The sequence below is a fragment of the Tyto alba genome, unplaced genomic scaffold, assembly GCF_018691265.1.
Source record: "Tyto alba isolate M040663 unplaced genomic scaffold, T.alba_DEE_v4.0 Super-Scaffold_40, whole genome shotgun sequence".
NCBI lineage: Eukaryota > Metazoa > Chordata > Aves > Strigiformes > Tytonidae > Tyto > Tyto alba.
Window position 1 is genome coordinate 11,888,819 of NW_024881316.1, and position 12,487 is coordinate 11,901,305.

Below are 12,487 nucleotides of genomic sequence, written 5' to 3' on the forward strand. Positions count from 1 at the left end.
AAAAGACCTTCCTGCGAAGATCATGGATTCAAATATGGGACATTTGAACTAATACTTGGACTTTGAAATGAATTTCTTTAACAGTTTTCTCTGCAGTGCAAGTTATTAAACTAAAGCTACTCTATTTCCCCAATGTGTTCAACAAAATCCTTAACGTCTAGCATGGTATCTTAATAAAGAATAAAGTCGTTCTTTAAAAAATCTGCTTTAAGTAGATTTTTCCCCCAAGTTTTCTTAGTTAAGGATTCCAAAAGTGGTATTCACAAATTCTTGCATTTAAATTTTTATTGCAGTGGTATAGATGAATACCATCATTGGTATCCTTAAATTTTATTTCTGCTCATGAAGGTTAATCATGATTGTCTATATAGTAATCACTTATGAATTGTGTTCAGATACAGCAGTTTCAGGTGTAATCATCAGAGCTGGTTAGTCAGGCATTCCAGATAGTGGTTCTTTTCAGAACCTTTTTTAAAGGGTTGGTTAACTACCTCAGTAGCAGAGGATTGAACTATACCCTGTCTGTACTGTACATAGAAAATCTTTGTAGATAAAAGCAAGGCTTGTTTAATATGATATGAGGGTAAGATTATAATATACCAAATGTAACATTCTTAGTTGCCTTTAGTTCCAGAGGCTTTGTAAGACTTCCTCATGACCATCATAACAGGCCTTGCTTTTGTCGTATTTTGTGGCTGAAAAAGCAGCCTTGCTTCTTCAGATATTGTAGTTATTTGGATGTATAATAGTTTAGCAAGATGTTACTTTTGTAAGACATCAGATGTTCAAAAAAAGTGCATCAGCAACTTGTACTAAATACTGCAGTGTCCCTTTATAAAAGGTCAGACTAAAACTGACAACTGTACAGTGAAGCCTGACATTTGGATATTTTGAAGTTTTTCATAAATCATAGAATAGTATATGGCTGTAGTTTAGCTTTTTAGGTAAAAGGTATGTTTTCATTAGTGCATTTCTTACTGCTGATCACTGTAAAAACATGTGGATCAGCTTTCCATTTCTCTTATGCAGATCATGATAACCTGTAGAGTAGAGTAGAGTACAATCATTTGTGCTATTGTTTTTAATTTTCTAAAGCACCTTGATGACAGTGAGTGTTCAGTGGTGAAGCATCCTCTATTGAACCACCCTTAGAAAAGACAAAAACAAAAGAACCTTGCCAAGTCCAACTTCATATAGGTAAAAGATAGATAAAATTATGACTTACTTTGGACTTGGCATAAAGAGCTTCCCTTAACCCCCTGCCCAAAGGGATACTGCAGTTATACTACATACCCATAGGCACCACAATGAAAATTGAAGCTTATACCTAATTAAGGTTTTATACACACCAGTTCCCCCAGTAAATGCAAATTTAAACAAAATTAGACATGTCATATGTTGAAAATGCTCATGGCAAACAATCATTTTGCATTCCTGCAAATAAAATTGTTTTATACTGTAAGCTGGAGGCGAGTGTAACTTATTTTTGTAATAAAGTTTTTATTTTTTTTATGTGTCATTAATATAAATGTGTGTTAGTACAGAGATCTTCTGGTTAAAAACTTAGAATCGCACACATTTCAGTATGTTTACTTGTATTTACATAATTTTTAGAATAGTGGTTGCCAATAGCCTGTATGTTTCACATTAATTGATTTTTTTTTTTTTTTATCTTAATAAACCATTTTAGTATGTTGTATGTCAATTACTGGGATAGCTGGGACATGAAGTGTAATTTAAAATTGTCAAGTATTCATTGGAATATGTAAATGTGCCTTGCCAGTTTTGAACTTTAAGACAAAGAAAGTGAATGATGGTGAAATGCGTAAGAGACATTTGCTACCACAGTTTCATATACTGCCCTTGCTAAAGAAAAGTAACTTTTTCCTCTGATTTGAGCATAAAAGTATACAGTTGCGTTAGCTTCTGAATTTTCAAATCTAGTGATAGAATTTTAGGCTTATGGAAAGTGGGTTTGCTAATTGTAGCCTTAAGTATAATACTGAATTTCAATGTAATCCTTGGTGCTGGCATTCCCAGTGCCAAGGAGTTTAAATGCTCCCTTCAAAGAGGTTGCCATGCCTACTGGCACTTTTACTGTCATATGGTTTTATAAGGAACGCTGTCAAGATGTGGAAACCAATTTTGAACTTGCTATAAAATGAAAACACTGGGGGCTGTAGGAGAGGGGAAGTCCTCAGATTTCTTATTCTTGAAATCTCTCCATTGCTGAAAAACTTAAAACACTTGTGGGATCACAAGTGCTAGTGACTAGTTCGTAGTCTGGAAATGTGGTGGTGGGAGGGAATAACACATTTATGGAATTATAACAGTTGATGGAAGTGCATAAAAACATTGCTATTAAGGCACTACATGTGTTGAAATTGTGGATCATATCCTTAATTTCAGCTCTGATAAAAGCATAGGGGATGATTTTTTTTTTTTTTTAAAAAAAAAAAAAAAAGGCAAAATTGCCAGGAAAGTGTTTGCTTTTAATGGAATGGAAGCAATGGTGAGCGAGCAAAATATCAAGATCTTGACAGTGTTCCCTCTAATTATGAACTCAAGCCATTATAACTTTTAAAATTAAATATGATTTGCACTGTTCTGATATTGGTGCAGTTTTTTAGCAAAATGATCAGAAAACTAAATTGCATGTGTTGATTAATATTGTGGAAAAAAAAAAACTAAAATCAAAAAATTGTTATTTTCAAAGCTTTAAATTTGATTGTGTAAAGAAAAACCATTCATTATTAAGTGGAAATACTGGTGAGAATGGGCAAGTGCATATATACGACATCAGTTTGGTTGCACTTGGGTGTTGGTAAACTTGAAATGTTGTACAGCAATAATGCATCTCATATGGGTGCTTTGGTGACGAGTGGTCATATAACACACAGTTCTCTTTGGCATGTTGAAGGCAAGTGTTGACTTAATGTATTTTATGCTGCCTCTATTTATTCTCACAGGAGGCTTTCTTTACTGAAACACCTGCAAAGGTTTGAGTATAAACTAGCATAGTTCCATATTGGTTTGTAATGTGTTCCTAAATTTGAAGTCTAGTTGAATTTAATAAGAAATTGGAAACTGCTGCTGCTGCTTAACACTTCTGGTTTATAAACACTCCAATACACAGCTTTTTAAATTATACTCTTGTTTTAATATTTTTGTTTGAAGAGTTTCATATAGGACATACAACTGTAATTTTTTTTTGTTGTTTTTGCTTTTTAAAGAGGAGATTTGTTATGACCGAGAACTTAAGTTTGTGTTTTCAGTGTTGGAGGAAGGCTGTTTAACTACAGATACTGAGACCAGTTTCTGAATTTCTGTGTTGTACAACTCTTACCTAAAGACTGTCTTAAAAATCTAAAATAAGGAATACTAATTCTGTTCTTGTTGGGGATGAGGGATATGACATAGTCCAAGATAAGCCAAGCCTCCTCTAAAGGTAGGATTTCCAACTTAATATTTCAGTATAGAAATGTTATATATGGCTGCAACTTTTTCCATTGTGCCTTTGAACATTTTTCAGAGGCTTAACCTTTCTGTTCAGCCTAGCAGTTATTTTGATGCTTCCATACATCAGTGAGAGGACATTTCTCTTTTTTGAAGACATAAAACTTAAAGGCAACATGGACATAAACACATGTAACATTTTCTGGAAAGAGTGTGTTCAAATTGATACATTCCACAAAATTAAGACTGTTATTCCCTCGCTCGCATTAGTGAAAACTTAGTGGAAAATGTTAATTGTTTAAAATGGAATAGCAGGTTTTGGAAGTAGACAATAAGGCAATAAACTTGATAATGTGTAGTGTTCTGAGAATTGGAATTGGTAAAGTTGGAGTTTGAGATTGTGTTCATAGCCTGGAGCTTATGAATCTCAGCGTTATGACTGGCTGTGATGGACTTAAAAGTCTGTCTTCACCGAGTGTCTTGCTGAATTAATTCCAGCACCAGCACATGACATCTCTTGGCTGGGGATAGCTAGTTTCATTAGTTGGGCAGAGGAAATGCCAGATTGTACTGTCATTTGCTCTGTCAGACAAAAACAGTATGTGGCAACAGGAGAGGAAGTCAAGCTGAAGTTTCCTTGGTCCTTAATACAGGTAGTGGGAAGAGAAGGAATAAATTACTGCTACTTTACAGCCATCTAGTGCAAACAAACATAAAGCTTCCTAGAAGCTCTGATGTTAAACTTTTTTCTGGGAGACTGGTTTTCACATAATCACATGATCAACTCTTTGCAAGTGTTTAATTATACTTCCTTGTGTTATAAAATCCACGGGATGGAGTGACTTTTCTCCTTTGCCTTGACTGTTACAATAGACATGTTGAAAAGTGCCACTAGGACTAGCCTGTTAGTTTATTTGGAATTTGGAGAGAGGGGTGATTGCCTCATGTAATGATACCTTTTTCTCGCCAATATATAAGTGGTTACTAGTTTTTTCCACAAACAGACATATTTTTAAACAGCCAGCTCATGAGTGGCTGTTGCACAGCTGAGCTCATCTGGAAACACTGGGTTATATTGATTTTTGAAAGTTATCTTCATGAAAGCTTCTTTAGGTGGTCAGACTTCCAGGTACCTGGTAGAAGCTTTTTAAGAAAGAATAAAATCATCTGACAGTCTAGAAAACACAATCATAGTGTGTGGGTAATAGGTAATTAAATACGGCTTGAATATTTAAAGTTTTGGTTACAGGAGACATTTCAGTTCTAAGAGTTGTTTCGTTCCTGAATGTTCATGAAACTTAGTGTCCACTCCAAAGCCAACACTTAATTTCTGGTAATCATTCAGGTAAAATTTGCAGTGTCAGAAATCTGGATTCCCTCCAGTCTGAGAACCATACATTTGTCTGGTTAATGGTGACAGTTCACTAGTTCACTATCTGTGTTCGCACAGTTAGCATGACAATACAATTTTACTTGTTTTGATCACTAATATGTAGAAAATACATTGAATCTCACTACATCCTTTCTTTGCACTAAGGAAGTTATGAAATGCGTTCTTAGCTCTGCTACACAGCCAGTAGAATAGCCTATGGCATTTGACTGCACAGGAGATAATGGTAAGTAAAAATAGACATTCTAGTACTTAAATGATTTGCAGTACCTAAAATCCAACTTCAATAGACTGTTTAGTTGACTCCTTATCTGCAGTTACTAAGGAGGTTGTGGGTTTTAACTCTTTAATTTTAGTGTGTCCACTTCAATGCTAAGTGAATGTTGAGTGTAATCATCTGATACTGTTTAATGTTACATACTTTAGTTCTAATCTCCAAAATGCTTCATAGATAATTCAGGATGTATTTTTAAACTGATGGATTAGCAATCATAGTAGTTTAAGGGATTTTCCATGAACACAGTCATTGAAAGCGAGGAACTGGAATATATCAGGTCCCTGAGTTCCTGGTTCCAAGTGTAGCATTTCCACTGTTGTAAAACTGTATTACTAAAGGTAGCTAATTTGGGATTAAAAAGCGTCCTCTGTGAGAATTGAACAAAGGCAATTTTATAGATGTTCCATTAGTAAATGAAAGCTTTTCTTAAGGTGCAGTTACAGCATACTTAAGATTGAAGCTCTGTATTACAAAACACTGGTGAGAGCTAGCCTAAAAAAAAAGAAAAAAAAAAAAAGATAATTAATCTTTTCATAATGCAGATATATCACAACTGGAAGATTATTTTAATCTTTAATATTACGGCACTTGAGATGACAAGTAAAATTACCTAGTCCCTGCATCTGGAAAAGCTGAAGTGGCTATTAAAGGCTGATCTTGTTTCAGATTGTGGTCAAAGGTTTCATTTGGATAGTACAATTAAACGTTTTTCCTCCGGTGCGAACAGTTGTTCTGACAAGCTAACCTGTTTCTGACCAGTGGTTTTCAACAGAACTTTTGAGCTCTGTATATGTGCTTAAATTGGTATTTTTAGCAGAAGATGAACCTCCAGTGACAGTCACTGGTGTATACGTGAGTAGTACTTTCACCAAGAAGTGACCACTGTGACTTTGACTTGAACTAGTCTAGTGAAACTGTCCTTTATCTATATTACCTACACTTCTACAGAAGTATGTTAGTTTACACTTTTGAATTGGTGAGATGCTTAAAAGCTACTTTGAAGAAAACCGTGGCATGTATGCTGTTAAAAATGTCAGAAATTTGCAAATTAAGAAATATGGTGCAGGTTTCAAGTTAATGGAAGACTAGAGTTGAATATAAAGGGGGGAGGAGGGGAATGTCATAACTTCACTTACTGGAAGTCCTGAAGGTACCACAAGGTTTAGGTGGCTGTAAGTGTTAGCAGTGGGTACAATGGAAGCTGGATTCATGTATCTGCTGCCTTGCTCCACTATGTTTTCATAATGTTAACATGGCCTCTCAGAAAATTATTTAAAAAAGAGCCCCACTATGGGATTAACTCCAGTGAGATTAATTTTCCAGTTAAAATTAAGAAGAGTCTGGAAGATCTTAAATCCATTGGATTTAAAATAATGTGTGTGTTGTTTGCAACTTGGTTTTATATAAAAGTGATCTTACAGTGGGAATGGTGTAGTAAATGGCACTTTGCATTTATTTTTATTTAATAGGATACTAATCTGAAATACACAGTTTGGTTTGTTGATGTTCTGAGGCATTCAGGTGGTCATGTTTCTATCCAAGAAAATGATCTTAATATTTGGAATGAACTGACTGGGATGCCTCAGACTCAATAGTTGCTTATTTGAGGTAGCTGGTGTTAGGTTAACTGTTGAAATCGGTACAGATATCTAATAGGAAGTACAGAGTTTTGTTTTCTTAATAGCAATATCTAAACTTACACAGTTTATTGCCCTCAGAGTAACATTTCAAGGGAGTACTGCTTTCATTGAGTAATGAATGAGAGGCAGTATAGAGATTAGTGGTGAGAAAGCACTGCTGACTAAGCTTTTGAAAAGCAAAGGCTTCCAGTTTGTAACGTGCTTTGAGGTGCATTAAGGTGTGCTCACCACACGGCTACAGATGGCACTGAGGTAAATCAGGTAGTGGTCACATCTCCACAAGGTTAGCTCAAACTACCTTCAGTGATGGCCTGTGCTAAAGCAGATTATTTGGTACTGAAGTATGTTAAAATGCTTTTGTAATTCTACTGTGGAGTTAGTAAAGAACAACTAGGATAGTAACCAGCACAGCTGCAGGTAGATGATGATCCACTCCGATTTTTGTAGTGTCTAGAAGAATAAGAGGCAGTCACGCATAATGTGTTTTTAGCATTCCTTAAATTTCTAAGTCTTTTTGAAGCAACCTTTTCCTATTTTAATATACAGAGATGAAAACATGTAAGGTTTCAATTCTGTATGCAGTTTAAAGATACAGGGACACATTAACTTAGCAATTCTGTTTTAAGATGGCTGGATGTAGCTAAAGCCCAGTAATAAAGGTATGTATTTTAGAATCGCAATTTTTTTACTCTGAAGAAAGGCCCTGCTATTAAACAGATACTCAGTCTATTTTAGAATACCTCTATCTGGCAAAAATGCATATATTGGAAAAAAATACTGCAACATCCCCCCTCCCCTGTATCTCAAAGGTGTTTAGGAGAGGACTTGAATATGCAGCACTTTGTAAGCATATGCAGGTTAAATACATGATAGATGTTGAATTCTTAGATATGGGGCAAGTGAGATGAATGCGATAATCCTGGAACTTCTGCTTCTCAAACACGTCAGAAATAAGGTAGAGAGATCTCAGCTTTCACAAATGAACTAAAACTGTTTAATACTCAGTTTAAAAAAGAACAGACATGTCTTGACTCGGACATCTTGAAGGGCAAAAAGTGTCCTTGAGAAAAGGAAAGCCTAGTGTCTTCTGTAAATAACTTTGTTTTTTCTAAAGCAGTGATGACAACCAGGGAAGTTCCTCCTCGGAGGCATACAAGCAAGCATATTTGTCTTGTATTTAAAAGGTTGACCTAGGAGTGATAGAATCACAAACACTCCCCACTTGGGAAATCTCTTAACAAAGCATATTCTTGTTTGCTCCCTGAGAGAACATAAGGTGATGGAACAATTGGGAAAAGAAATTGTTTACTTGTGGGCACAAGATGGCCACTAAATGTGCCTGAACCTGTGCTACTGGCCAGTTTATAGTTCAGGGTTAAAGGCAAAATAGCCAGGGAAACAACCTGGTAAGCCACAGTGTAGAACAACTTCATTTAGTAGCTGTGTTACAGCTTTGTAGGGTCTTTCCTGCTATTAATCAGTCTATCCTTTTCCTGTGAAAGGTAGGTACACTCTAAGCCAGGCACCATCTAGCAGCCACAGCGCGATGTGAAGGGAATGTCAGGGGATGGATCTTGCCCAGATTCAAACATGAGGTCGAAAGCAAACACAGGGTCCTTGGATTACGTGTCAAAAGGTAAGAAGATCCTGTCCTGGCTGTCAAAATCATCAGGGCCGCTTTATCTTGGTAGAAATTTCAGAAGAAAATTTTCTGGAAATGCCCTTGTAAGGGAGGAGGTTTTGAACATGGCAAAATATAAAAATGGTGAAAAAGCCCAGTTGCTATGCTTAATGCTATTTCAAATGTCCTATTCTGAGAGGTGAGTGATAGCCTAGAGCTGCTGTTTGTAAACCTGCTACTTTTGAAGTGATGAACTAATAGTCTCAGCCCTAGGGAAGCAAGAGTCAGTCTTGAATATCCAGTACACATTCCAAATAGGGACCTTTTTATCAGTATAGGTGAGGAGTTCTTCCATCTCTTTTTACTGATACAACATTTGCCACTCAGTGCCCTTAATAGTCCCTTAAAGGGTGGACAGAAGCAGGGTAGTGGAGGAAAACTGTTTTTAATGGGGCCTGATGGTGCCTCCTAATTGAGAGATGTTTGAAGGAATGCAGTGTTCATAGCATAGCTTGCATGTAAAGTCTTGAGTTGAATGTCTCAACGCAGGGGACAGTGAGAATAGGTGTTCCGTTTGTAAAGCTGGGTTGAATCAATGCCAACTCAGCAGCCCCTTTGGAGATTTCAAATCCAGTATGGCCCCAAAGAGCTCCCAAGTACACCAGCTTCTTGTACAGAGGTTTTGTGTTTTTTTTTTTTTTTTTGAAAGCGTGCAGTATAAGCCCAGCATCCTGAGAGAGAGAAGTGGCTGATCGTTTCTTGGGACTAGGCCAGGACTTTTCATTAAAGACCTGGTGGTGCAGGTGGCCCGAATAGGTATATCCCACACCTGAGGTGGTCTTCCTGTGCTGAGAATGAAGGTATTTATCTGGGCAATAAATGAACAGTATGTGTTTGGAAACGGACATCTAGGACCTCAAGAGAGAAGAGTTAAGAGCCTGTATGAAGGTTGCTGAATTTTGAAGGTGTTCAGTTTCCTCAGGTCTAGGCTAGAGCTTAAGACAAGAAAATGCACTTCCTTAATGAGCAAAAGGAGTTTTATTCTAAGACTGTCAAATGTAAAAGCCTGTATCAGATCGTAAGGAGAAGGCTGAAGAGGGAATGTGGTAAGGTATTATATACAAATTGTGGTTTGCCAGGATGGTCTCTCCTTACAGAGTTAAAAGAGGATCAGGTGTAAGTAAGGTTTTGTATCTTGTTCATCAGCACTCAGGATATACAGAAGCATTTGTTTTCACAGACAGCTTTCAGTGGGGAAAAGTTGTCATTTTCTCTGCAGGTGAGCATGGTGAGCAGCATCTCTGAAGACTCAGTGGGAGATGGGAACGATCCTGACTGTAGAAGTAATGCGAAGTGAATATCCATTGGAGATCGGTGCATGTTCTAAGTTCTTGGTGAAACTCAGGTGAGCAGCTTTGACTAAGACACCTTGGACTAAATGCACTAACTCCATGTCCTCTTACTGCCAAAACTGCTCCTCCAGATAATCCATGATTTCAATGTTGTTTATTTCTTTTGCTGATTTTTAGCTATTGCCCTTGGGCTTCAGGGAAGGAGAGAGGGTCATTACTGTAGCTTGACTTCCTCTCCAGATGTAACAAACAACAGAAAGAGAAAATTGAGAGGGAAGCACAACTGGGCATTGGTCCCCACCATTATGGTCTAGGAGAACACCAGATACCTGAGCTTTTCAGAATGGAGACTGGTATTCCAAGTTTCCTGACCATAACATATCTCCACACTGGATGTAGACAATACGCAGTATGGTGATAGATTAGTATTTAGTCTACAATTTACCATATCCATAATCAGTGGAGAACTTACTACTTATCCTAGATAAATAATAGTTATGAGACTCTTATATGGGCTGCTGGGAACCTGGATGATATTAGAACCCTTTCTCCATTTTGATATGAAACAAAATCTACTTTCTTGAGGAAGAAAAAAAAATCCTTCCCTCTTGCGTCTGAACTTCACTGACCTCAACTTGAGGTCAGTCTGAGGCCTCCAAGTTCTCTGTGTTGTTATGAGCTATCTTAAGTGCATCTGCTGAAATCCCAGACCTCAATCTTTACCTGTAACTCCGGGGTGGGGGGGAAATACTACATACTGGACCTACAGTGAATACCCCAAATTTGAGATTAGACTGGAGGACTCAAGTTATTAAGGGAAAGAAAATGTTACTCCTTACAGTACAGTTTTATAAGATAGTAAGCTGATTTTCATATTAAAATGCCCCCTTCTTAATATATACTTTAAAATACGTATGTATATGTAAAAGGGGAAGAACTTAATGCCTAGCATTTTAAGCCGTTTCTTTTATACTTCTGTAGAACAACAAAGATAAGCCAGGTAGCTTATAGAGGAGCAAGTCACTCAGTCACAAATCAAATATTGATTAGGGAAGTTTTAGAATAATAGAGTGTTAATAATAGTCCCCCATACAATATCAGACCTTAGTAGCTCCAATGCCTTTCCTAGTTAGGATACTAGTTACTTAAACAGAAAATAAAAAGCAAGGCAAAACTTTAAGTAATGGAGTTTCCCAGAAATTAGCGAAGTCTACCAAATAGTCCTTGTTTCTTGATTTCATGATTTGTGCCTTTTCTGGATAGCTCAAAGTCCTCTTACGTACCTAAGCATGCACTCTCCCTCCCCAAAGGACACTTTAGGGAAAACCACTGTGCAAGTGTCAAGTGTGCACCATAACCAGGAACTTCATTTGCAGGACCTCCGGAGGAATCGCAAGTAACTGTTCTTCGCTGCTCTGGAAGAGACCGTGGCTTTCTGTCCTGCCAAGGTACGTCTGCTGCTAGGCCTGCGGAGGGATCGTCTGCTTCTACAGAAGCACCATTAATGCCAGTGCTAGAGGTGAAGTGGTATATAATGATACATCACTTTTCTTTTAAATATGCCAGCATTTTTCAGGGGAAAAAAAGGGTTTGCCATACCTTCAGGAACTTGGGCAGATGTCTATTAAAAAGCATTAATCAGCTATGAGCTGTAAAGAAGCCTGGCCTTGCAGAGCTCGGTACTGAGCCCCACTTCTTAAATTCTCTCATTAAGACTATTATATCCGTCTTGTAGTGGGAGCTTTACCATGGGGCTGTATGCTCCAGTTATACCACAAAATAAGTAATACAGGCAAGGTGATCCTGTGGTTCAGAAAGCCTCAGAACTCATCCTTACGTATGAGGAGGAATAGCCCTCTGTTCAGGCTCTCTTAGTATCATCTTGTGCATTCTACCTGTTAACATAAATCAGAATTTTGTTGGTTTTGTCATGTATTCAGTATTCTTGATAGGGAAACATAACATTTATCTCCTATTTCTTTTTATTTGCTCTTTAACCATTCTGAAAACACCTCAGGTTTTGCTGTACATCATTTAAATGGAGGAAAATGTCAGATTGATTCTATACATCTTCAGCCAAGAAATGGTAAAGAACACGATATCCAGGTTGTACAACTGGTTCTGTAACAATTCCTGTAAAGTGTTTGATGAAAGACTTAACTGAAGCACAAATAACTTTTTGAGGGTGATAATTAACGTTGTTTAACTCTTACCCTATACTGCTTTTACATACTTCATGTTTTCTGAGAAACTGGTTGCTTGAGCTAAAAATATCTCTGGAATTCTGACCTGACAAAAATGCTCAAGGCATTTACTGCTGTATCCACAGAAGCTAAAGCAGTGGGCTTCAAGATACCAGCTCGTCAGTCACCAAAACAGATCTCTTCACTCTGTCTGGGTTTACGTGATCATTATCAGCACATCCAGTGACCGTGTTAGTATCACTAGATACTAACATACAAGCTGGCTCACAACAGCAGCCTTCAGTGTTACAGTTAGTATTTTTTCCGCTTTTGAAGAGTTCTGCATGTTGATTAGAACTTCTGAGTATGTGAAGACTTCAGATTGGGATTTTTTTTCACTCTTTTTCTTCTGAGATGAAAAAAATTAATCCCATTAAAAACTAGGGTTATGTCCAAATGAGGAAAAAGAATCACAAATCTTCATAGGCTAAAATGTGAAAATACACTGAGGTGGGGCACAAAGTAGTTAAGGAAAAATTTATGAAGGAAATAGTTCTACTAATAAAAA

General features: G+C 37.2%; 1 protein-coding gene across 3 annotated transcripts in view; it reads left to right on the forward strand.

The window, feature by feature from the left end:
• The window catches only part of LOC104362906 (synaptotagmin binding cytoplasmic RNA interacting protein), a 26,642-nt gene extending 24,031 nt beyond the window's left edge, over positions 1 to 2,611 (forward strand). For all 3 annotated transcript variants that reach the window (XM_042803634.1, XM_033002814.2, XM_033002815.2), the window contains exon 12: positions 1 to 2,611. This exon is cut by the window's left edge. The gene's annotated coding sequence lies outside the window, so the exon portion shown is untranslated.
• Positions 2,612 to 12,487: the final 9,876 nt, after the last annotated feature.